At 47.4% G+C, this 23,337-nt stretch overlaps 1 long non-coding RNA gene across 1 annotated transcript; it reads right to left on the bottom strand.

The window, feature by feature from the left end:
• Positions 1–13: 13 nt before the first annotated feature.
• On the bottom strand, positions 14–22,788 carry LOC311116437. Its single transcript, XR_014611414.1, has 3 exons — positions 22,679–22,788; positions 12,401–12,480; positions 14–84 (listed from the first exon to the last, which is right to left on the bottom strand). It is a non-coding gene; the product is annotated as an uncharacterized lncRNA (long non-coding RNA).
• Positions 22,789–23,337: the final 549 nt, after the last annotated feature.

The raw sequence follows: 23,337 nt of genomic DNA, 5'->3' as shown, positions 1-23,337 counted from the left end.
CGAAGGTTCTTACCTTATCCTCCTTCCTCTTCACTCTCTCTCTCGCTCTTCCATCCACTGTTCTTTCTTCTACGGGCTGTTTGCCTGTAGAGGCAGAGTGGGGAGGGGGAGACGTTAGTCTATATACCACACAAGGGCCTTGTGTTTCTGGGGAAGCCAAGCTCCGACTACTGGGTCCTGCCTCTGGGACTCCCGACTACTGGGTCCTGCCTCTGGGACTCCCGACCAGGACCGGAACGTGTTTCTGGGGAAGCCAAGCTCCGACTACTGGGTCCTGCCTCTGGGACTCCCGACTACTGGGTCCTGCCTCTGGGACTCCCGACCAGGACCGGAACGTGTTTCTGGGGAAGCCAAGCTCCGACTACTGGGTCCTGCCTCTGGGGCTCCCGACCAGGACCGGAACGTGTTTCTGGTCCTGTGGTCCAGGTGGGTAACAGGGTTAGATTCAGCCCTGTGGTCCAGTGATGGGTGGGTAACAGGAGGGTAACACAGACTCTTTTATCCCTTGCAAATTACAGTAGTGCGTGGATCATTTTCGTATCGGTGGCACCAGCGGGAATCAAACCCAATTAACACATGAACACTGGGCAGTGATGGGCACCATGTTACCACCAGGCCTGTATTGGAGTTGCTGGCCATAATGCATCAATAGAGGACCAATTAACCCCGAGCCAGGAGAGAACTGCTGCTGCCTGCTAATCTCTTTATGGGATTCCAGCACTGCATTACTACTCTATAGACACTCACACCCACCCCCTCTCACTAACTGGCCCAAACTCACTCTCACTAACACACGGGCCCGGACCAGTCTGAACCGTGCTCATCAGAACAAGCTGTTCCTGCATCACTGATGGGGCAGGGGTTGGAACCGGTTCAGGAAACAGAACCAAAAAAAGAAATACAAAATTCAAGGAACAGAAAGGGAATCGGGAACGAAAGTGATCCAAACTGTTCCGGAACCGAACTGTTATTTTAAAAGCATGGGAACCGGTTAATAACGTTCTTTTATTTCCTATGTAGTGTACCCTATTCCCTATGTAGTGCACCCTATTCCCTATGTAGTGTACCCTATTCCCTATGTAGTGCACCCTATTCCCTATGTAGTGCACCCTATTCCCTATGTAGGGCACCCTATTCCCTATGTATTGCACCCTATTCCCTATGTAGTGCACCCTATTCCCTATGTAGTGCACCCTATTCCCTATGTAGTGCACCCTATTCCCTATGTATTGCACCCTATTCCCTATGTATTGCACCCTATTCCCTATGTAGTGTACCCTATTCCCTATGTAGTGCACCCTATTCCCTATGTAGTGCACCCTATTCCCTATTGTAGTGCACCCTATTCCCTATGTAGTGCACCCTATTCCCTATGTAGTGCACCCTATTCCCTATGTAGTGCACCCTATTCCCTATGTAGTGCACCCTATTCCCTATGTAGTGCATTGCTACTTTTGGACAGGCTCTGATACTAGGTTGTGGACTGGATCCTTATTTCAGCCAATGATTAATCAGTCTGGATATTATGCACAACTTTATGCGACAAGACACATTTTTGGAATAGTTGGCACATTTCCAGAAGGTTCCCCCCCCCCCCCCCAAAAACGTTTTATAGTTTTTTTAGTCTAACCCCGTCTGTGCCTATGGAGGGTAGAGTTGGTGCTTCTGTCTGAGGGTGAGGAGAGGATGAGGTCTTTCCGGAGGGGCAGGAGGAGCGTGGGAACTCAGTCTGTTGACCTCAGGGTCACCAAGGGAACAGAAAAAGGTTCAGTCTGTCACCAAATCAGCTCCACTACCCAACTCCCCTCCCCCACGGCTCAGGACTAGGTTGGCACCATGGCACCATGTTCCCTAGAAAATCCACTACTACTTTTGACTAAAATCCACCACATGTCATAACGGCTGCTACGTGGACCATGGGGTCATAACGGCTGCTACATGGACCATGGGGTCATAACGGCTGCTACATGGGGTCATAACGGCTGCTACATGGGGTCATAACGGCTGCTACATGGGGTCATAACGGCTGCTACGTGGACCATGGGGTCATAACGGCTGCTACATGGGGTCATAACGGCTGCTACATGGGGTCATAACGGCTGCTACGTGGACCATAGGGTCATAACGGCTGCTACGTGGACCATGGGGTCATAACGGCTTGATTTCATGTGCTTCTTGTTTTACTGCTGTTTTATAAAAAGGGGTGTAAACAGTTCATTTCAAAGCAACCATCTAAGGGTGTAACAGTTGACCAAATCCATGGTTCAGTACATAAAGCGGTTTTGGGGGGGGGGATCGCGGTTCAGTTTCGGTACATGCGGGGAAATTAAAATGGCATTCACAATGTTTCTGGCATTGTCTGTTGTGACAGGATTGTTCTGTTGGGCTTCAAGTTTCCACTCTGATGCTGTGTTTGTAACCATGTGGGAGGTGGGAATTTACCAGTTATGAAGTCATAAATACCAAGTTGGATGCATTCATGTGATTTGAACTCATAGGGGCCGATTGGCTAACGGTCAACAAAATTTGCGTCAACCATAAACTAAAAGTATAGCTAACATGCTTGTGAACAAATAAAAATAAAAAACAATTTGTTGTTGCATTTAACTGCCAAAAATGCTGTTATAGAGGTCATTTCCTTAGTAGGGGGAGGTCAGAGGTCACCATGTGGGAGAAGTGGGTGCTCAGGATGATAAGACTAGTTTCCCACTAGTAAATCACCAGTTGGAGAGCCGTTCAAAGTGGATTTTTCACGTGTCACGTGTGGTAAATTCCCACTTCCATCTTGGTGATGAATGCAGCACGACACAGCCTCCTTCAGTGCCAGACGCGCGCACTTGTGACTCTCGTAAAAGGGGGCGCATCTATAGCGCGGTACATCTTCCCTTCTGGGGGGGGGGGGTAATGTGACGGCTGACACTGTTAAGTTAAGTGCAGCACTGGGTACGTTTGGGGGCCAATTCGTTTGAAATATTGTGCTTTGGTTTGCTTGTATAGAGCGGGTGCTACCTGTTAGCTGAAATGGGTTGTGAGAGGGAAGTTTGTAACGTGGCTCAAGCACTTTGACGAGGTGCTGAAACCCCCCTGTCCCTCCACGGCTATAAACCAAAGACTGTAAAAACATAGAAACATAGCTATTCCTATCACTGTTGGAATTGATTTGGGCCCGGTCAGAATCAGCTGTGAAGGGGCTGCTTGAATGCAGAGGGGAGACGATGTTGTGTTGCCTCTCTGGCCCGGTCAGAATCAGCTGTGGAGACGATGTTGTGTTGTCTCTTTGGCCCGGTCAGAACCAGCTGTGGAGACGATGTTGTGTTGCCTCTCTGGCCCGGTCAGAACCAGCTGTGGAGACGATGTTGTGTTGTCTCTTTGGCCCGGTCAGAACCAGCTGTGGAGACGATGTTGTGTTGTCTCTTTGGCCCGGTCAGAACCAGCTGTGGAGACGACATTGTGTTGTCTCTCTGGCCCGGTCAGAACCAGCTGTGGAGACGATGTTGTGTTGCCTCTCTCTGGCCCGGTCAGAACCAGCTGTGGAGACGATGTTGTGTTGCCTCTCTGGCCCGGTCAGAACCAGCTGTGGAGACGATGTTGTGTTGTCTCTTTGGCCCGGTCAGAACCAGCTGTGGAGACGATGTTGTGTTGTCTCTTTGGCCCGGTCAGAACCAGCTGTGGAGACGACATTGTGTTGTCTCTCTGGCCCGGTCAGAATCAGCTGTGGAGACGATGTTGTGTTGCCTCTCTGGCCCGGTCAGAACCAGCTGTGGAGACGATGTTGTGTTGCCTCTCTCTGGCCCGGTCAGAACCAGCTGTGGAGACGATGTTGTGTTGTCTCTTTGGCCCGGTCAGAACCAGCTGTGGAGACGATGTTGTGTTGCCTCTCTGGCCCGGTCAGAACCAGCTGTGGAGACGACGTGGTGTTGCCTCTCTGGCCCGGTCAGAACCAGCTGTGGAGACGACGTTGTGTTGCCTCTCTGGCCCGGTCAGAACCAGCTGTGGAGACGATGTTGTGTTGCCTCTCTGGCCCGGTCAGAACCAGCTGTGGAGACGACGTGGTGTTGCCTCTCTGGCCCGGTCAGAACCAGCTGTGGAGACGACGTTGTGTTGCCTCTCTGGCCCGGTCAGAACCAGCTGTGGAGACGACGTGGTGTTGCCTCTCTGGCCCGGTCAGAACCAGCTGTGGAGACGACGTTGTGTTGCCTCTCTGGCCCGGTCAGAATCAGCTGTGGAGACGACGTTGTGTTGCCTCTCTGGCCCGGTCAGAACCAGCTGTGGAGACGATGTTGTGTTGCCTCTCTGGCCCGGTCAGAACCAGCTGTGGAGACGACGTTGTGTTGCCTCTCTGGCCCGGTCAGAACCAGCTGTGGAGACGACGTGGTGTTGCCTCTCTGGCCCGGTCAGAACCAGCTGTGGAGACGACGTTGTGTTGCCTCTCTGGCCCGGTCAGAATCAGCTGTGGAGACGACGTTGTGTTGCCTCTCTGGCCCGGTCAGAACCAGCTGTGGAGACGATGTTGTGTTGCCTCTCTCTGGCCCGGTCAGAACCAGCTGTGGAGACGATGTTGTGTTGCCTCTCTGGCCCGGTCAGAACCAGCTGTGGAGACGACGTTGTGTTGCCTCTCTCTGGCCCGGTCAGAACCAGCTGTGTAGACGATGTTGTGTTGCCTCTCTCTGGCCCGGTCAGAACCAGCTGTGTAGACGATGTTGTGTTGCCTCTCTGGCCCGGTCAGAACCAGCTGTGGAGACGACGTTGTGTTGCCTCTCTCTGGCCCGGTCAGAACCAGCTGTGGAGACGATGTTGTGTTGCCTCTCTGGCCCGGTCAGAACCAGCTGTGGAGACGACGTTGGGTTGCCTCTCTGGCCCGGTCAGAACCAGCTGTGGAGACGACGTTGTGTTGCCTCTCTGGCCCGGTCAGAACCAGCTGTGGAGACGACGTTGTGTTGCCTCTCTGGCCCGGTCAGAACCAGCTGTGGAGACGACGTTGTGTTGCCTCTCTGGCCCGGTCAGAACCAGCTGTGGAGACGACGTTGTGTTGCCTCTCTGGCCCGGTCAGAACCAGCTGTGGAGACGACGTTGTGTTGCCTCTCTGTAGTTCCGTCTTGCTCCAGTATCCTGGGGTGATGTCAGTGTAAATGTGTCGGCAGCTACGTAGCCTATTCTAGTTGAGCGTGGCGACACACTAACGCGTTACCCACAACTCTCTGTCCCATCGTCGTCGTGATCTACTGCGAAGCCAAAATGTTCCCAAACTGGAGATTTAAACTATGGAGAATCCTCCTGGAATTCATCATTATATAAATATGCCCGTTTAAATTTTGTCTGGTTTGTCGTTCCAAATTAAATATTTTTTCTCTCATATAATTTTTTTAAAAACTGTTCGCTAGGCGTAGGCAAGACCATAAGCAAATAGGTAAACTGGGATAATACTAAAGAGTTAATCAGGGTGATCTTTCCACAAATTGACAGGTATTTACCTTTCCATGGTAGCAAGATCTTATCTATTTTTGCTAACTTTCTATTAAAATGTATCCACATCACCATCAGACCATTTTATTGGTAAACTACATGGTAATGTAAAATTTTTATTTTTTAGTGATCCAATATGTAATATAGTACATTTGTCATAATTTGGTTGTAATCCAGAGAGGTTAGAAAATGTATCTAGATCCTCTATGAGGCTGTGGAGGGATTCTAGTTGTGGATTTAAAAGAAAACATGAATCATCAGCGTACAATGACACCTTTGTTTTTAAGCCCTGGATTTCTAATCCCTTGATATTATTGTTGGATCTGATTTTAATAGCTAACATCTCGATGGCCACAATAAATAGATATGCCGATAGTGGACAACCTTGTTTCACTCCTCTTGACAGTTTAAAACTTTCTGAGAAATAGCCATTATTTACTATTTTACACCTATGGTTACTATACATGATTTTGACCTATTTTATAAGAGATTCTCCAAAATTGAAATGCTCCAGGCATTTATATATACACCCCAGTCGAACTTTATCAAATGCCTTTTCGAAGTCTGCTATGAATAGCAGGCCTGGTTTCCCATAGTGTTCTATTGTTTCCAATACTTGCCTTATATTATCTCCAATGTATCGTCCATGTAAAAAACCTGTCTGATTAGAATGAATAATATCCGACAATACCTTTTTAATTCTATGCGCAATACATTTTGCTAGAATTTTTTGCATCAAACGTTACCCATAGACTTCCAGTCGTTGCGCTAACATTAGTTAGCGTCGGCTCACAAAACTACCTCCAACTTACTTCATACTGGACACAGAGACATAAAAAAAAGTTAATCTGACTCTGGGGAAGTAGATAAAGATCCTCACTGACGGAATCCCCCAGGTATCCCTTTAAGAACTGGGACTGTATTCTGAGAAAAGATGTTCCATCAACTCTCACTGTGGCCAGTGGTCCAGTGTCTGCCTGTCGCCCTCCAGCAGAGGGAGAGAGTGAGTGAGTCTAGTCCACCCTCCACCCTGCCCTCCTCTCCAGCCCTGAAGTGCTCCTGCAGACAGCTGTCTAAATGGCATCAGCATGCTTCAGTTCGACTGGCGCATAGCCCAACGACCGTGCTCGTATACTCGCTTAAAAATACATTCTCTTGAAAAACAAGAATAAAAAACGGCAATAGTACAGTTTGTCCATTTTGAGACGCCGTAGCCAGTACACAGAACAAAACAGAACAGCAGGGCCTCCCTCCCTCCCCGTCAGAACAGAACAGCAGGGCCTCCCTCCCTCCCCGTCAGAACAGAACAGCAGGGCCTGCCACCCTCCCTGTCAGAACAGAACAGCAGGGCCTCCCTCCCTCCCCGTCAGAACAGAACAGCAGGGCCTCCCTCCCTCCCTCCCCGTCAGAACAGAACAGCAGGGCCTCCCTCCCTCCCCGTCAGAACAGAACAGCAGGGCCTCCCTCCCTCCCCGTCAGAACAGAACAGCAGGGCCTCCCTCCCTCCCCGTCAGAACAGAACAGCAGGGCCTCCCTCCCTCCCCGTCAGAACAGAACAGCAGGGCCTCCCTCCCTCCCCGTCAGAACAGAACAGCAGGGCCTCCCTCCCTCCCCGTCAGAACAGAACAGCAGGGCCTCCCTCCCTCCCCGTCAGAACAGAACAGCAGGGCCTCCCTCCCTCCCCGTCAGAACAGAACAGCAGGGCCTCCCTCCCTCCCCGTCAGAACAGAACAGCAGGGCCTCCCTCCCTCCCCGTCAGAACAGAACAGCAGGGCCTGCCACCCTCCCTGTCAGAACAGAACAGCAGGGCCTCCCTCCCTCCCCGTCAGAACAGAACAGCAGGGCCTCCCTCCCTCCCTCCCCGTCAGAACAGAACAGCAGGGCCTCCCTCCCTCCCCGTCAGAACAGAACAGCAGGGCCTCCCTCCCTCCCCGTCAGAACAGCAGGGCCTCCCTCCCTCCCTCCCCGTCAGAACAGAACAGCAGGGCCTGCCACCGCTGAGGGGATAAGACCAGAGCACTAGTGGTGAAAGGAACCAAACCACTACAGGACAGCTGAGAGAGAGGAGAGGACCAGGCCTTGATACCAGGGGTGCGTTCAGTAGAATGCAACATTTTCGAACGTTCAGATAGAAATATGTTATGTAGAACAAACATGCCTCTCTGACATGTAGACCAAGGACTCATGGTCGGCTCTATTCTTTGCATTTCTATCTGCAAAGTTCAACCACATTTATCCCCTGAACGGGGCCCAGGCTATTAGCTTCCTTCAACCACATTTAACTACTGAACGGGGCCCAGGCTATTAGCTTTCTTCAACCACATTTAGCCCCTGAACTGGGCCCAGGCTATTAGCTTCCTTCAACCACATTTAACTACTGAACGGGGCCCAGGCTATTAGCTTCCTTCAACCACATTTAACTACTGAACGGGGCCCAGGCTATTAGCTTCCTTCAACCACATTTAACTACTGAACGGGGCCCAGGCTATTAGCTTCCTTCAACCACATTTAGCCCCTGAACGGGGCCCAGGCTATTAGCTTCCTTCAACCACATTTAGCCCCTGAACGGGGCCCAGGCTATTAGCTTCCTTCAACCACATTTAACTACTGAACGGGGCCCAAGCTATTAGCTTCCTTCAACCACATTTAGCCCCTGAACTGGGCCCAGGCTATTAGCTTCCTTCAACCACATTTAGCCCCTGAACTGGGCCCAGGCTATTAGCTTCCTTCAACCACATTTAACTACTGAACGGGGCCCAGGCTATTAGCTTCCTTCAACCACATTTAGCCCCTGAACGGGGCCCAGGCTATTAGCTTCCTTCAACCACATTTAGCCCCTGAACTGGGCCCAGGCTATTAGCTTCCTTCAACCACATTTAGCCCCTGAACTGGGCCCAGGCTATTAGCTTCCTTCAACCACATTTAGCCCCTGAACTGGGCCCAGGCTATTAGCTTCCTTCAACCACATTTAGCCCCTGAACTGGGCCCAGGCTATTAGCTTCCTTCAACCACATTTAACTACTGAACGGGGCCCAGGCTATTAGCTTCCTTCAACCACATTTAACTACTGAACGGGGCCCAGGCTATTAGCTTCCTTCAACCACATTTAGCCCCTGAACGGGGCCCAGGCTATTAGCTTCCTTCAACCACATTTAGCCCCTGAACTGGGCCCAGGCTATTAGCTTCCTTCAACCACATTTAGCCCCTGAACTGGGCCCAGGCTATTAGCTTCCTTCAACCACATTTAACTACTGAACGGGGCCCAGGCTATTAGCTTCCTTCAACCACATTTAACTACTGAACGGGGCCCAGGCTATTAGCTTCCTTCAACCACATTTAGCCCCTGAACGGGGCCCAGGCTATTAGCTTCCTTCAACCACATTTAGCCCCTGAACTGGGCCCAGGCTATTAGCTTCCTTCAACCACATTTAGCCCCTGAACGGGGCCCAGGCTATTAGCTTCCTTCAACCACATTTAGCCCCTGAACGGGGCCCAGGCTATTAGCTTCCTTCAACCACATTTAACTACTGAACGGGGCCCAAGCTATTAGCTTCCTTCAACCACATTTAGCCCCTGAACGGGGCCCAGGCTATTAGCTTCCTTCAACCACATTTAGCCCCTGAACGGGGCCCAGGCTATTAGCTTCCTTCAACCACATTTAACTACTGAACGGGGCCCAAGCTATTAGCTTCCTTCAACCACATTTAGCCCCTGAACTGGGCCCAGGCTATTAGCTTCCTTCAACCACATTTAGCCCCTGAACTGGGCCCAGGCTATTAGCTTCCTTCAACCACATTTAGCCCCTGAACTGGGCCCAGGCTATTAGCTTCCTTCAACCACATTTAGCCCCTGAACTGGGCCCAGGCTATTAGCTTCCTTCAACCACATTTAACTACTGAACGGGGCCCAGGCTATTAGCTTCCTTCAACCACATTTAACTACTGAACGGGGCCCAGGCTATTAGCTTCCTTCAACCACATTTAGCCCCTGAACGGGGCCCAGGCTATTAGCTTCCTTCAACCACATTTAGCCCCTGAACTGGGCCCAGGCTATTAGCTTCCTTCAACCACATTTAGCCCCTGAACTGGGCCCAGGCTATTAGCTTCCTTCAACCACATTTAACTACTGAACGGGGCCCAGGCTATTAGCTTCCTTCAACCACATTTAACTACTGAACGGGGCCCAGGCTATTAGCTTCCTTCAACCACATTTAGCCCCTGAACGGGGCCCAGGCTATTAGCTTCCTTCAACCACATTTAGCCCCTGAACTGGGCCCAGGCTATTAGCTTCCTTCAACCACATTTAGCCCCTGAACTGGGCCCAGGCTATTAGCTTCCTTCAACCACATTTAACTACTGAACGGGGCCCAGGCTATTAGCTTCCTTCAACCACATTTAACTACTGAACGGGGCCCAGGCTATTAGCTTCCTTCAACCACATTTAGCCCCTGAACGGGGCCCAGGCTATTAGCTTCCTTCAACCACATTTAGCCCCTGAACTGGGCCCAGGCTATTAGCTTCCTTCAACCACATTTAGCCCCTGAACGGGGCCCAGGCTATTAGCTTCCTTCAACCACATTTAGCCCCTGAACGGGGCCCAGGCTATTAGCTTCCTTCAACCACATTTAACTACTGAACGGGGCCCAAGCTATTAGCTTCCTTCAACCACATTTAGCCCCTGAACTGGGCCCAGGCTATTAGCTTCCTTCAACCACATTTAGCCCCTGAACTGGGCCCAGGCTATTAGCTTCCTTCAACCACATTTAACTACTGAACGGGGCCCAGGCTATTAGCTTCCTTCAACCACATTTAGCCCCTGAACGGGGCCCAGGCTATTAGCTTCCTTCAACCACATTTAGCCCCTGAACTGGGCCCAGGCTATTAGCTTCCTTCAACCACATTTAGCCCCTGAACTGGGCCCAGGCTATTAGCTTCCTTCAACCACATTTAGCCCCTGAACTGGGCCCAGGCTATTAGCTTCCTTCAACCACATTTAGCCCCTGAACTGGGCCCAGGCTATTAGCTTCCTTCAACCACATTTAACTACTGAACAGGGCCCAGGCTATTAGCTTCCTTCAACCACATTTAACTACTGAACGGGGCCCAGGCTATTAGCTTCCTTCAACCACATTTAGCCCCTGAACGGGGCCCAGGCTATTAGCTTCCTTCAACCACATTTAGCCCCTGAACTGGGCCCAGGCTATTAGCTTCCTTCAACCACATTTAGCCCCTGAACTGGGCCCAGGCTATTAGCTTCCTTCAATACACTGTTAGCTGCAGCATGCACTTGGGCTGTCCCTAACCCCCCCCCCCCCCCCCCCCCGGAGTTCAAGTCTACAGAGGTCAGGGGTCAGAGTGACCGTACACCAGGAATAACACGTTAACGCATTGAACAGTAAATGGCTGCCTGGGAGTGAGAGCCAGCTACACAGGAGGCTAACACGGCCCGTTCTCTGCCAAGGTGTTGGGAACGCATACAGAACACTCACACCAAGAACAAACAAAAGCCAGTGTCCGGTGGAGTGGCTAATTAGCATACAGCCGTGATGACGTTAGCATTCATTAGCATGAGGCTGGCTGCTGCTTCCTCTGTCCAGGAAAATGACTCCTGATAATTAGCGCAGTGGGTGAACTACAGGGCCCGAAGGACTATGGTAACGCACATGCTACAGGGCCTCTATCAGATATCAGATAGCTCTATTCAGCTCATTCAACTAAGGTATTCAAACCCTGTTATTCATCTCACCTGTAACGATATTTTTCTGTTATCCAATTATCTGTTCATTTAAAGGCAATCAGCATCACAGAGGTGCTGGGTGTAGGATCTGGGGCTGGGAACTGGGGTGGCTAGGAGCTGGGAGCTGGGAACAGGGGTGGCTAGGAGCTGGGAACAGGGGTGGCTAGGAGCTGGGAACAGGGGTGACTAGGAGATGGGAACAGGGGTGACTAGGAGATGGGGATGGGAACAGGGGTGACTAGGAGATGGAGATGGGAACTGGGGTGGCTAGGAGCTGGAGATGGGAACAGGGGTGACTAGGAGCTGGAGATGGGAACAGGGGTGACTAGGAGCTGGGAACAGGGGTGACTAGGAGCTGGGAACAGGGGTGACTAGGAGCTGGGAACAGGGGTGACTAGGAGCTGGGAACAGGGGTGACTAGGAGCTGGGAACAGGGGTGACTAGGAGCTGGGAACAGGGGTGACTAGGAGCTGGGAACAGGGGTGACTAGGAGCTGGGAACAGGGGTGACTAGGAGCTGGGAACAGGGGTGACTAGGAGCTGGGAACAGGGGTGACTAGGAGCTGGGAACAGGGGTGACTAGGAGCTGGGAACAGGGGTGACTAGGAGCTGGGAACAGGGGTGACTAGGAGCTGGGAACAGGGGTGACTAGGAGCTGGGAACAGGGGTGACTAGGAGCTGGGAACAGGGGTGACTAGGAGCTGGGAACAGGGGTGACTAGGAGCTGGGAACAGGGGTGACTAGGAGCTGGGAACAGGGGTGACTAGGAGCTGGGAACAGGGGTGACTAGGAGCTGGGAACAGGGGTGACTAGGAGGCCACAGGTCTTTTGTTTCTGCATGAACTGTATGTCTACAATGAGCTACACAAACAGCCGTCCACAACAACAGTGTGACAGTGGCTTTCATTTAGCCTTTAAAACAGCAGCGCTTACTCAGCAGTCGGGCAGGGCCGCTCGGACGCTACATTACAACGGAACTGCATGTGCTTAGACAAGCAGCAGCTGCTTTCACCAGGCTTTACCTCCAGTATACACACATACACACACACACACAACAGTAGGGACACAATGGAAAAGGCCAGAAAGGCAGGCAGGCACACACACACACACACGGCGCACACACACACACACACACAGCGCACGCACACACAAACACACACCAGATCCAGGGATCTATAAACTCACTCAGATCCAGGACTCACCTGTTCTGACTCTTTAGTTAGTTTCTTTGGTGGCAACAGCTTGTATTGTGTTGTATTGAACAGCTTCCAATTCCAGATCTCTGAGAAACAAACAAAGACAGGTCAGTTCATGGATCTAGCTCACTAATAAACTCTCCAGTCAAAACAAAGACAGGTCAGTTCATGTATCTAACTCACTAATAAACTCTCCAGTCAAAACAAAGACAGGTCAGTTCATGGATCTAACTCACTAATAAACTCTCCAGTCAAAACAAAGACAGGTCAGTTCATGGATCTAGCTCACTAATAAACTCTCCAGTCAAAACAAAGACAGGTCAGTTCATGGATCTAGCTCACTAATAAACTCTCCAGTCAAAACAAAGACAGGTCAGTTCATGGATCTAACTCACTAATAAACTCTCCAGTCAAAACAAAGACAGGTCAGTTCATGTATCTAACTCACTAATAAACTCTCCAGTCAAAACAAAGACAGGTCAGTTCATGGATCTAGCTCACTAATAAACTCTCCAGTCAAAACAAAGACAGGTCAGTTCATGGATCTAGCTCACTAATAAACTCTCCAGTCAAAACAAAGACAGGTCAGTTCATGGATCTAACTCACTAATAAACTCTCCAGTCAAAACAAAGACAGGTCAGTTCATGTACCTAGCTCACTAATAAACTCTCCAGTCAAAACAAAGACAGGTCAGTTCACGTATCTAACTCACTAATAAACTCTCCAGTCAAAACAAAGACAGGTCAGTTCATGTATCTAACTCACTAATAAACTCTCCAGTCAAAACAAAGACAGGTCAGTTCACGTATCTAACTCACTAATAAACTCTCCAGTCAAAACAAAGACAGGTCAGTTCATGGATCTAGCTCACTAATTAACTCTCCAGTCAAAACGAAGACAGGTCAGTTCATGGATCTAACTCACTAATAAACTCTCCAGTCAAAATAAAGACAGGTCAGTTCATGGATCTAGCTCACTAATTAACTCTCCAGTCAAAACAAAGACAGGTCAGTTCATGTATCTAACTCACTAATTAACTCTCCAGTCAAAACAAAGACAGGTCAGTTCATGGATCTAACTCACTAATAAACTCTCCAGTCAAAACAAAGACAGGTCAGTTCACGTATCTAACTCACTAATAAACTCTCCAGTCAAAACAAAGACAGGTCAGTTCATGTACCTAGCTCACTAATTAACTCTCCAGTCAAAACAAAGACAGGTCAGTTCACGTATCTAACTCACTAATAAACTCTCCAGTCAAAACAAAGACAGGTCAGTTCACGTATCTAACTCACTAATAAACTCTCCAGTCAAAACAAAGACAGGTCAGTTCATGTACCTAGCTCACTAATTAACTCTCCAGTCAAAACAAAGACAGGTCAGTTCACGTATCTAACTCACTAATAAACTCTCCAGTCAAAACAAAGACAGGTCAGTTCACGTATCAACGTTTAACAAACCATACAACTCTATGCACAACGACTACTTTGAACAATTTACATAGTTAAAAAATAAAATACATTTACTGTAAAAACTGCAGATGCAAAGTTTGGTAACAGAATTACAGTAAAATCTCAGTTTTATTACGCTACCCAACTTTGTATCTGCACAGTTCTTCCTGTAAATGTGATTTTGTAAAACGTTCAGAGGAGCTTGTTAAAAACATTGTCCTTGTGCATAGAGTTGTATGGTTTGTTAAACTTTGAAAATCAATGGTTTTTGTTTGGTATAACATTTTAAAGTGAAAAATCTGAGTCTTAGCATAATTCAGTTACTATGGAATTGCCCACTAGGCGTTAAGAGTTTGAAATGAGTTTCTTATTTCAAAAATAAATATATGGATCTAGCTATGGATCTGTCTACCGGGATTGGGGTCAATTCCACTTTAATTCCATAATTCCATTAAATTCAGGAAATACACTAAAAGTTTTTCAATTAGGCCATTTTTTAATTGGAATTTGGTTAACCCCCCATCACTCGATCTTCATTCTACATGTAGGGAGGTCAACCACTACAGAGCTTCTAGTCCATCCACAGACACTACAGAGCTTCTAGTCCATCCACAGACACCACGGAGCTTCTAGTCCATCCACAGACACCACGGAGCTTCTAGTCCATCCACAGACGCCACGGAGCTTCTAGTCCATCCACAGACACTACGGAGCATCTAGTCTATCCACAGACACTACGGAGCATCTAGTCCATCCACAGACACCACGGAGCTTCTAGTCCATCCACAGACACTACAGAGCTTCTAGTCCATCCACAGACACCACGGAGCTTCTAGTCCATCCACAGACACCACGGAGCTTCTAGTCCATCCACAGACACCACGGAGCTTCTAGTCCATCCACAGACGCCACAGAGCTTCTAGTCCATCCACAGACACTACGGAGCATCTAGTCTATCCACAGACACTACGGAGCTTCTAGTCCATCCACAGACACCACGGAGCTTCTAGTCCATCCACAGACGCCACAGAGCTCCTAGTCCATCCACAGACACCACGGAGCTTCTAGTCCATCCACAGACGCCACGGAGCTTCTAGTCCATCCACAGACACCACAGAGCTTCTAGTCCATCCACAGACGCCACAGAGCTTCTAGTCCATCCACAGACGCCACGGAGCTTCTAGTCCATCCACAGACACCACGGAGCTTCTAGTCCATCCACAGACACTACAGAGCTTCTAGTCCATCCACAGACACCACGGAGCTTCTAGTCCATCCACAGACACCACGGAGCTTCTAGTCCATCCACAGACACCACGGAGCTTCTAGTCTATCCAGACACCACGGAGCTTCTAGTCTATCCACAGACACCACAGAGCTTCTAGTCCATCCACAGACACCACGGAGCTTCTAGTCCATCCACAGACACCACGGAGCTTCTAGTCCATCCACAGACACCACGGAGCTTCTAGTCTATCCAGACACCACGGAGCATCTAGTCTATCCACAGACACCACGGAGCTTCTAGTCCATCCACAGACGCCACGGAGCTTTTAGTCTAGAGCGCCTGCTTGAATTGGATCAGGGTTAAATGAGGGTGAAATAAATGTCATTGTTGCAACTGTGGGCAACATACACTATCATCTTAAATTGGCACGCTGAATTATTTTGTCATATTCAAATTGTATATTGCACTAATTTGCTTTAATGTGGACAGTTTGTGTTACTATCTTCCACAAGGTTGCATTTTCTCCCCATAAAATGAGTGAAATTACACATCCTTTTTACCTCAGATTGGCGATGTTAGTATAAAAAATGTAGTCGTCACGGTGACATAAGACTGACTGCTTAAAATCTTTGGTTTTGTACCGTTGATTTTGTCACACGCTCTGGGTTGCACAGGACTTAGAACGCGGAGTTAATTAAAATGGTAAAAATCGAGGCGGTCGCTCTCGGGGCGGCAGGTAGCCTAGCCGTTAACACTGTTGGGCCAGTAACCGAAAGGTCGCTGGGTCGGATCCCCGAGCTGGCCAGGTAAAAAAATAAATAAATATATATATATATATATCTGTCGATGTGCCCTTGAGCAAGGCACTTAACCCTAATTGCTCCTGTAAGTCGCTCTGCATAAGAGCATCTGCTAAATGACTCAAATGTAAAACAAAATTAAGAAATGTAATGTATAAAAGTCGCTGGCCACACAACAATACAATGGATTTGACAGTCAAAACTATCCCTTAGATAGCAGCCAACCGTTGTCAACGTTGATATCCTGTCCTCCGCGTCATGATACGTTCAACTTAACAAAAAAAAGTGGCCCGTTATCTTTAATGTTAATGTCAGCCTCCCGAAATCAACATCCGACATTCCAAAATATAGATATTAGCCTTCTACAAGTTCTCATCTAACCAACCAACGTATAGGTTATTCCAAGTTTCCCCTGTGGCCTTTGAATAGTGTTAGTTTAAAACAGCGCTACACCCATAATAATAATAATAATAATAATAAGCCATTTAGCAGACGCTTTTATCCAAAGCGACTTACAGTCATATGCGCATACATTTTTACGCATGGGTGGTTCCCGGGGATCGAACCCACTACCCTGGCGTTCCAAGCGCCGTGCTCTACCAATTGAGCTACAGAGGACCACCCATACCACCCACAAAAAGTTTGCCTCCTTGTTCTATTGATTTCAGTGTGACATCGATGGAAGTGATAAAAAAATAAAATAATAATAATAATAATAATAAGTGTTGCGTTACACTTACTGCGTTGGCGACCCGCTTGAATCAAAATACAACACTTAAAAAATGAAGCTAGCGGTCTTTTACAAATGTGTCCTCTAACAATAATAATAATAATAATAATAATAATAAGCCATTTAGCAGACGCTTTTATCCAAAGCGACTTACAACCTAACCTAAAAACATATGGGGGATTGGAAGTGATGCAGACAATTACATTGATGGAAGTTACAATCTATCTGCAATATTAAAGCTGATCTACCCCCTAAATTTGTATTTTATAAAAAATAAAATTTAAAAAATAAAAAAGTGTCCTCTAACCAGTGATGTACATTTTACATTTCAGTCATTTAGCAGACGCTCTTATCCAGAGCGACTTACAGTTAGTGAGTGCATACATTTTCATACACATTATTCTCAGATTCTGTTTGGTTTTTGAGCTGTGTTGGTTTAACGACACATGCAACCTCATCTCCCCCCCCCCCCCCCTCTCTCTCTCTCCCCCCTCTCTCGCGCAATTGATTTCAACGTGATATGAGTTGACAATTAAGTGTCGCGTTTCTCTTTCTGTTTTGGCGACCCCCCCCACCCCCCCAAATCAAAATGCATCACTCCAAAATGTAGCTGACTGTCTTCTCTGCAGGTTGTTCTCTAACCTGTGATATAAAAAAATATCTACAGTTTCCATGTTTTTTGTTGCGTTGGTTTCAACAGCGCGTACAACCTGATTTCCCCCCCTAATCGATATCAGTGATTTGATGCCAATAGCTGAAACAACAGGGTTTTGGTGCGTATGCAGTTTATAAGGTTTACAAGTCATGTGATTATCATTGTGGTATATATATATATATATATATATATATAAATATATATTTTTTTTTTATTTAACCTTTATTTAACCAGATAAGCCAGTTGAGAACAAGTTGTCATTTACAACTGTATGTGTAGGTAGTATATTTTAATGTGTTCAATACATCAAACTGTTTCTGCATATTGGTTATTGATTTGGACACGTTAAAACACGTTTTGACACTGGGCTATTTATCAAAATGTCTTGTCAACAGGAAGCAGCAACAGCATCATTTTCAACATGAATTTCAAATGGTATTGTAGTTAAATCGGGGGGGAGGGGGAAGAACTGGTGAATGAGTCCAAAACATGCTGCAATCAGGGCCTAAAATTAAACACCCACCACCTGCGGGGTAGATTTTGGCATTGGCAGTTAAGATGTCTATTTCACCAGCCACGTCGGCAGGTGGCCAGGGGTTCCCACTGTGCCAGCATTTCACTCGCTCGCATTTGTGAATACAAATAGTCAAGTATGATCACATTTATAGTAAAAAAAATAAAAAATGCTGCGGTTGCTGTTTTCAAAAGTATTTAACAGCACAAAGTCAAAATAACTACGAATCCTAAACAGCCTATTCCACCTGGCGCTGCAACACTGGGCTGGGAGCACGTAAAGAGCAGAGGGAAAATATTCATTTTATTTATTTATTTTATTTTTAGAAGCGCTGCACAATCAAGTAGGTCTAATTTACTTGAAACGAAAGTCAACTGAATTGAGAGTTTATATCCTTGTGTTGTTTCTTGGCTACTTACGTTGTTTTGTTTCACGAGCTACCGTTGGTCAACACTCTCAAATCTCACAGGTACAAACATCACGTTACCGCGGTAACATCCCCGCCCTTCATCTCATCTGTGATATTTTGGTTAAAAGACTCAGGTCACAAAAAATTTTTAAAAAAGAAATGAAATTAAACAATATAATCACATTACTTCTTAATAGTAATACATTTATTGTTTTTAGAAACATTACCAAAGCATGCTCATCTGTTGTTGTTTTTTTGTTTGTTTGTGTTTTGCTGGTGTAATTTTAGAGTGACCCAAAAGTAAATTATATGCCCTGGCTGCGATTGATATATTTTGATGATATACCAGAAATGACCAAAACGGGTCTGCCCTGCCTACTCCATGTTACCCCTAGTACATGACGTAGTATGAGGCAGAGCCAATGAACATGTTGGCCCCCATAGAGATGTTTAAAAGGAGCTCCGTGTAATATTTGTTGGGGCAGCAAATCTCTCGGGTGTCAAATTGACTGGGGCTCAGAGATTTAGTACAGCGCACTAACGGCTTGTGCCACAGACAGTTAAGCGTGCAGGTCAGGCCCAGTCAAATTTGACAACAAGAGATTTGACGCCCCCAAATTTACACTACCGTTTAAAAGATTGGGGTCACTTAGAAATGTCATTGTTTTCGAAAGAAAAGCAATTTTTTTGGGTCCATTTAAAATAACATCAAATTGATCAGAAATACAGTGTAGACATTGTTAATGTTGTAAATGTCTATTGTAGCTGGAAACGGCTGATTTTTAATGGAATATCTACATAGGCGTACAGAGGCCCATTATCAGCAACCATCAGTCCTGTGTTCCAATGGCACGTTGTGTTTGCTAATTCAAGTTTATCATTTTAAAAAGGCTAATTGATCATTAGAAACCCCTTTTGCAATTATGTTAGCACAGCTGAAAACTGTTGTGCTGATTAAAGAAGCAATAAAACTGGCCTTCTTGAGACTAGTTGAGTATCTGGAGCATCAGCAATTGTGGGTTCGATTACAGGCTCAAAATGGCCAGAAACAAATAACTTTCTTCTGAAACTCGTCAGTCTATTCTTGTTCTGAGAAATGAAGGCTATTCCATGCGAGAAATTGCCAAGAAACTGAAGATCTCGTACAACGCTGTGTACTACTCCCTTCACAGAACAGCGCAAACTGACTCTAACCAGAATAGAAAAGAGGAGTGGGAGGCCCCGGTGCACAACTGAGCAAGAGGTACATTAGTGTGTCTAGTTTGAGAAACAGACGCCTCACAAGTCCTCAACTGGCAGCTTCATTAAATAGTACCCGCAAAACACCAGTCTCAACGTCAACAGTGAAGAGGCGACTCCGGGATGCTGATCTTCTAGACAGAGTTACAAAGAAAAAGCCTCATCTCAGACTGGCCAATAAAAAGAAAAGATTAAGATGGGCAAAAGAACACAGACATTGGACAGAGGAAGATTGGAAAAAAGTGCTATGGACAGACGAATCCAAGTTTGAGGTGTTCGGATCATAAAGAAGAACATTTGTGAGACGCAGACCAAATGAAAATATGCTGGAGGAGTGCTTGATGTCATCTGTCAAGCATTGTGGAAGCAATGTGATGGTCTGGGGGTGCTTTGGTGGTGGGTAAGTGGGAGATTTGTACAGGGTAAAAGGGATCTTGAAGAAGGAAGGCTATCACTTCATTTTGCAAAGCAATGCCATACCCTGTGGACGGCGCTTGATTGGAGCCAATTTCCTCCTTCAACAGGACAATGACTCAAAGCACAGCTCCAAACGATGCAAGAACTATTTAGGGAAGAAGCAGTCAGCTGGTATTCTGTCTATAATGGAGTGGCCAGCACAGTCACCGGATCTCAACCCTATTGAGCTGTTGTGGGAGCAGCTTGACCGTATGGTACGTAAGAAGTGCCCATCAAGCCAATCCAACTTGTGGGAGGTGCTTCAGGAAGCATGGGGTGAAATCTCTTCAGATTACCTCAACAAATTGACAACTAGAATGCCAAAGGTCTACAAGGCTGTAATTGCTGCAAATGGAGGATTCTTTGACGAAAGCAAAGTTTGATGGACACAATTATTATTTCTATAAAAAAATCTTTATTTCTAACCTTGTCAATGACTACATTTCCTTTGCATTTTGCTATATTTCCTATTCAAACTCATTTCATGTATGTTTTCATGGAAAACAAGGAGATTTCTAAGTGACCCCAAACTTTTGAACGGTAGTGTATATATTAACAGAAATGCGTGAAAACAGTGCCTGACAAGCAGGGGGCGAAGGACACCCGTCTACCGGTTGGCCCCGCCGCCCACTAGTACAGCAGGCGGGAGGCTGGAGCGACAACGTGCGCTAACTAGCTAGCAACACTGTGTGCAAGCTTGCTAGAAAACCATACCCGACAAGTATGGGGCCATGGGCACTGTCTACCGGTCGTCCCTGCCTCCCGCTAGACCAGCAGACGGGGGGGCTGGGGCGACAGTGTGCTAACTAGCTAGCTCGCAACACCGTGTGCTAGCTTGCTAGTTAACGCACAGTGTCGCCCCCCCGCCTCTTGTGTACCGGAGAAAACCGTGCCTGACGGGTGGGAGCGAAGGACACTGTCAACCAGTTGCCCCTGCCTCCCGCTAGCTAGCTAGTTAGCTAGCACAGTGTCGCTCCCCGCCTGCTGTGTACCGGAGTCCTCCTTAGGACTAGCTGGCTAAGCTAGCACAGTGTCCTTCGCTCCCGCCCTCACCTTCGATAACAGAACTGTGGGAAAACAGTGCCCGACAGGCGGGGGGGGCGAAGGTCACTACTAGCTATAGCTAGCTACCGTTATTGCCCCCCGCCTCTTCTGTGGGGTTTATCGGCAGTTGGAATCCAATGTTATGGTCTGTGTAGCCAACCTAGCGACTTAGTCACTATATTTAGCGAGTATTCAGACCCCTCTAGCGACACATTTTCAAAAATAAAAAAAGCGACTAGCGACAAATCTAGCGACTTTTTCTGGTGTTATTGGAGACTCTGACGTGAAAGCACGTATCGTTCTTACTCTTCTCAACGAGCAGCGGGTGCTGCCGCGGGCCCCACCCCCGGTCCCAAAGCACTCACAGGCGGCCCAGACCTCGCGTAGCTTTTTACTCACTTTATTATGTCTCTCCCACGACGTTACTCCTCTCTCATACAGCGTCCAACACAATTACATGCACATTGCCAATTATGCAAATTAGGTGATGACGTCATTTAGCGACTTTTAGGACAGCCAATAGCTACTTTCCTTACTGAGGAGTTTGGCAACACTGGTTATGGTGCATTACCGCCACCTACTGTACCGGAGAGTCCCTGCCTCCCGCCTATGTACTGGAGTCATAGCTTAAAAAATTGACCAATAGAAGTATAAAGAGGGATTCCTGCAGATGCAGGAACGCCCCTAATTGCTGGCTGCAGTTGCACCCTTCTCGGTCTGCTAGCCAACGTTAGAGTTTAAGCCTCCACCCTGAAGTAAAGTAGTCTGAAAGGAAAATAGAGGGTTAACGTTTGGTGTTGATCGGCCATTAGCAGCTTAACATGGCCACTGACTGTACTGGCTGGCTCTTGCTCAGGTGTTTATTCACGAAGGCGCAACAGCTAACATTAGCTTAGCTAGCAAACATCTATGTTTAAAACGCATGTATTACTTTAGGAAACACTTGCTTGGTTTGACATAAGTGCAGCAAATCGATTTACTAGCTAGCTAGGCTACTCCTGTGCATAAAATCCCGGTTGTTAGCTAGCTATCTGAAAAAATACAGTCTGGAGGAGCGGGATAATAGCTTGCTAGCTGGCTATCAACCAACCAAAAAGGACAAATAACAAAATGTTGCACACTAAAGTTAATTGTTGTTAAACCCGTAACCTTGGCTACAGTGAGGACATTCTGCGTTACCAAGCGACAACTTGGTTGGATTTATGCTAACTAGCAGTTAGTCCCAACTAACGTATTCTCTTAAACTTTATCGCAATCGATCAAACAGTTAAGCAGAACTCTTAACAACATCGGTGTTGGCAGTATTAATTGAAACTTAAGTTAACGAAAAAAAAATCATCGAATATTTGACGCCCTTTTAATTCTGCAGCAGCCCTTTGCAAGCTTGACTCTTGCAAGCAGCGTAGCCAACATTTTAGTTACCTAGCTAACGTTAGCTAACAAAAGTTTTCAGACCCGAGTCATCCACATGCCGGTAATATTAACTATCAAATCGTACTCTGCCGTGACGGTGCCTAACAAGTGGTTTCTCCATTTTATTCCCATGCAAACACACTACCGCCTAACTACGACTATGTAGCTAACATGTTAATACAAGCGGGCCTCAATGGCTAACAAGCTAGCTAGGTAACAACAGCGGGCAAACAACTACGACAAGCTTTCCTCGGGTGGCCCGGCGAGCTGCGTAACACATCGATACTGGCCAAAAGCACGATTCCCCCAATCTGGAAAACGTCTTAAAAAAAAAAGAGCCTTACCTCATAAAATGTAAAGTGCAACAGAGTGGAAATGAAAGCCCGGGGCTGTAAGGCTAAAGAAATGCAACGCATTTGCCGCTTTTACGAGGTGAGGCATTCGTCCTGTATGGTCGCCATTTTCTTCACTCGCTAACCTTTTTTTTTTTTTTTGCTCTCGCCTCCTCTCGCTGTGTGCAATTCGGGGGGCTGCAGGAAACTAGTTGCTAGAGAACCACTTCCTTCTCGAAGGCACACACAGACCCAAAATGGTCGCTCTCGCCTCCTCTGCCTGTGTGCAATTCGGGGGGGGGCTGCAGGAAACTAGTTGCTAGAGAACCACTTCCTCTCTCGAAGGCACACACAGACCCAAAATGGTCGCTCTCGCCTCCTCTGGCTGTGTGCAATTCGGGGGGGGGGCTGCAGGAAAGTAGTTGCTAGAGAACCACTTCCTCTCTCGAAGGCACACACAGACCCAAAATGGTCGCTCTCGCCTCCTCTGGCTGTGTGCAATTCGGGGGGCTGCAGGAAACTAGTTGCTAGAGAACCACTTCCTCTCTCGAAGGCACACACAGACCCAAAATGGTCGCTTTGGAGTGGAGCACTGGTGAGTGCCAAAAGTCTAGCTTCTCTGGAGTTATAGTACTGGTAGCTAGTCTTGAGTGAAGAAATACACTAGTGTT

The sequence above is a fragment of the Coregonus lavaretus genome (genome assembly GCF_964263955.1).
Source record: "Coregonus lavaretus genome assembly, contig: HAP1_SCAFFOLD_720, whole genome shotgun sequence".
NCBI lineage: Eukaryota > Metazoa > Chordata > Actinopteri > Salmoniformes > Salmonidae > Coregonus > Coregonus lavaretus.
Note: the sequence above shows the minus strand (reverse complement) of the source record. Positions and strands in the feature narration are given on the sequence as shown.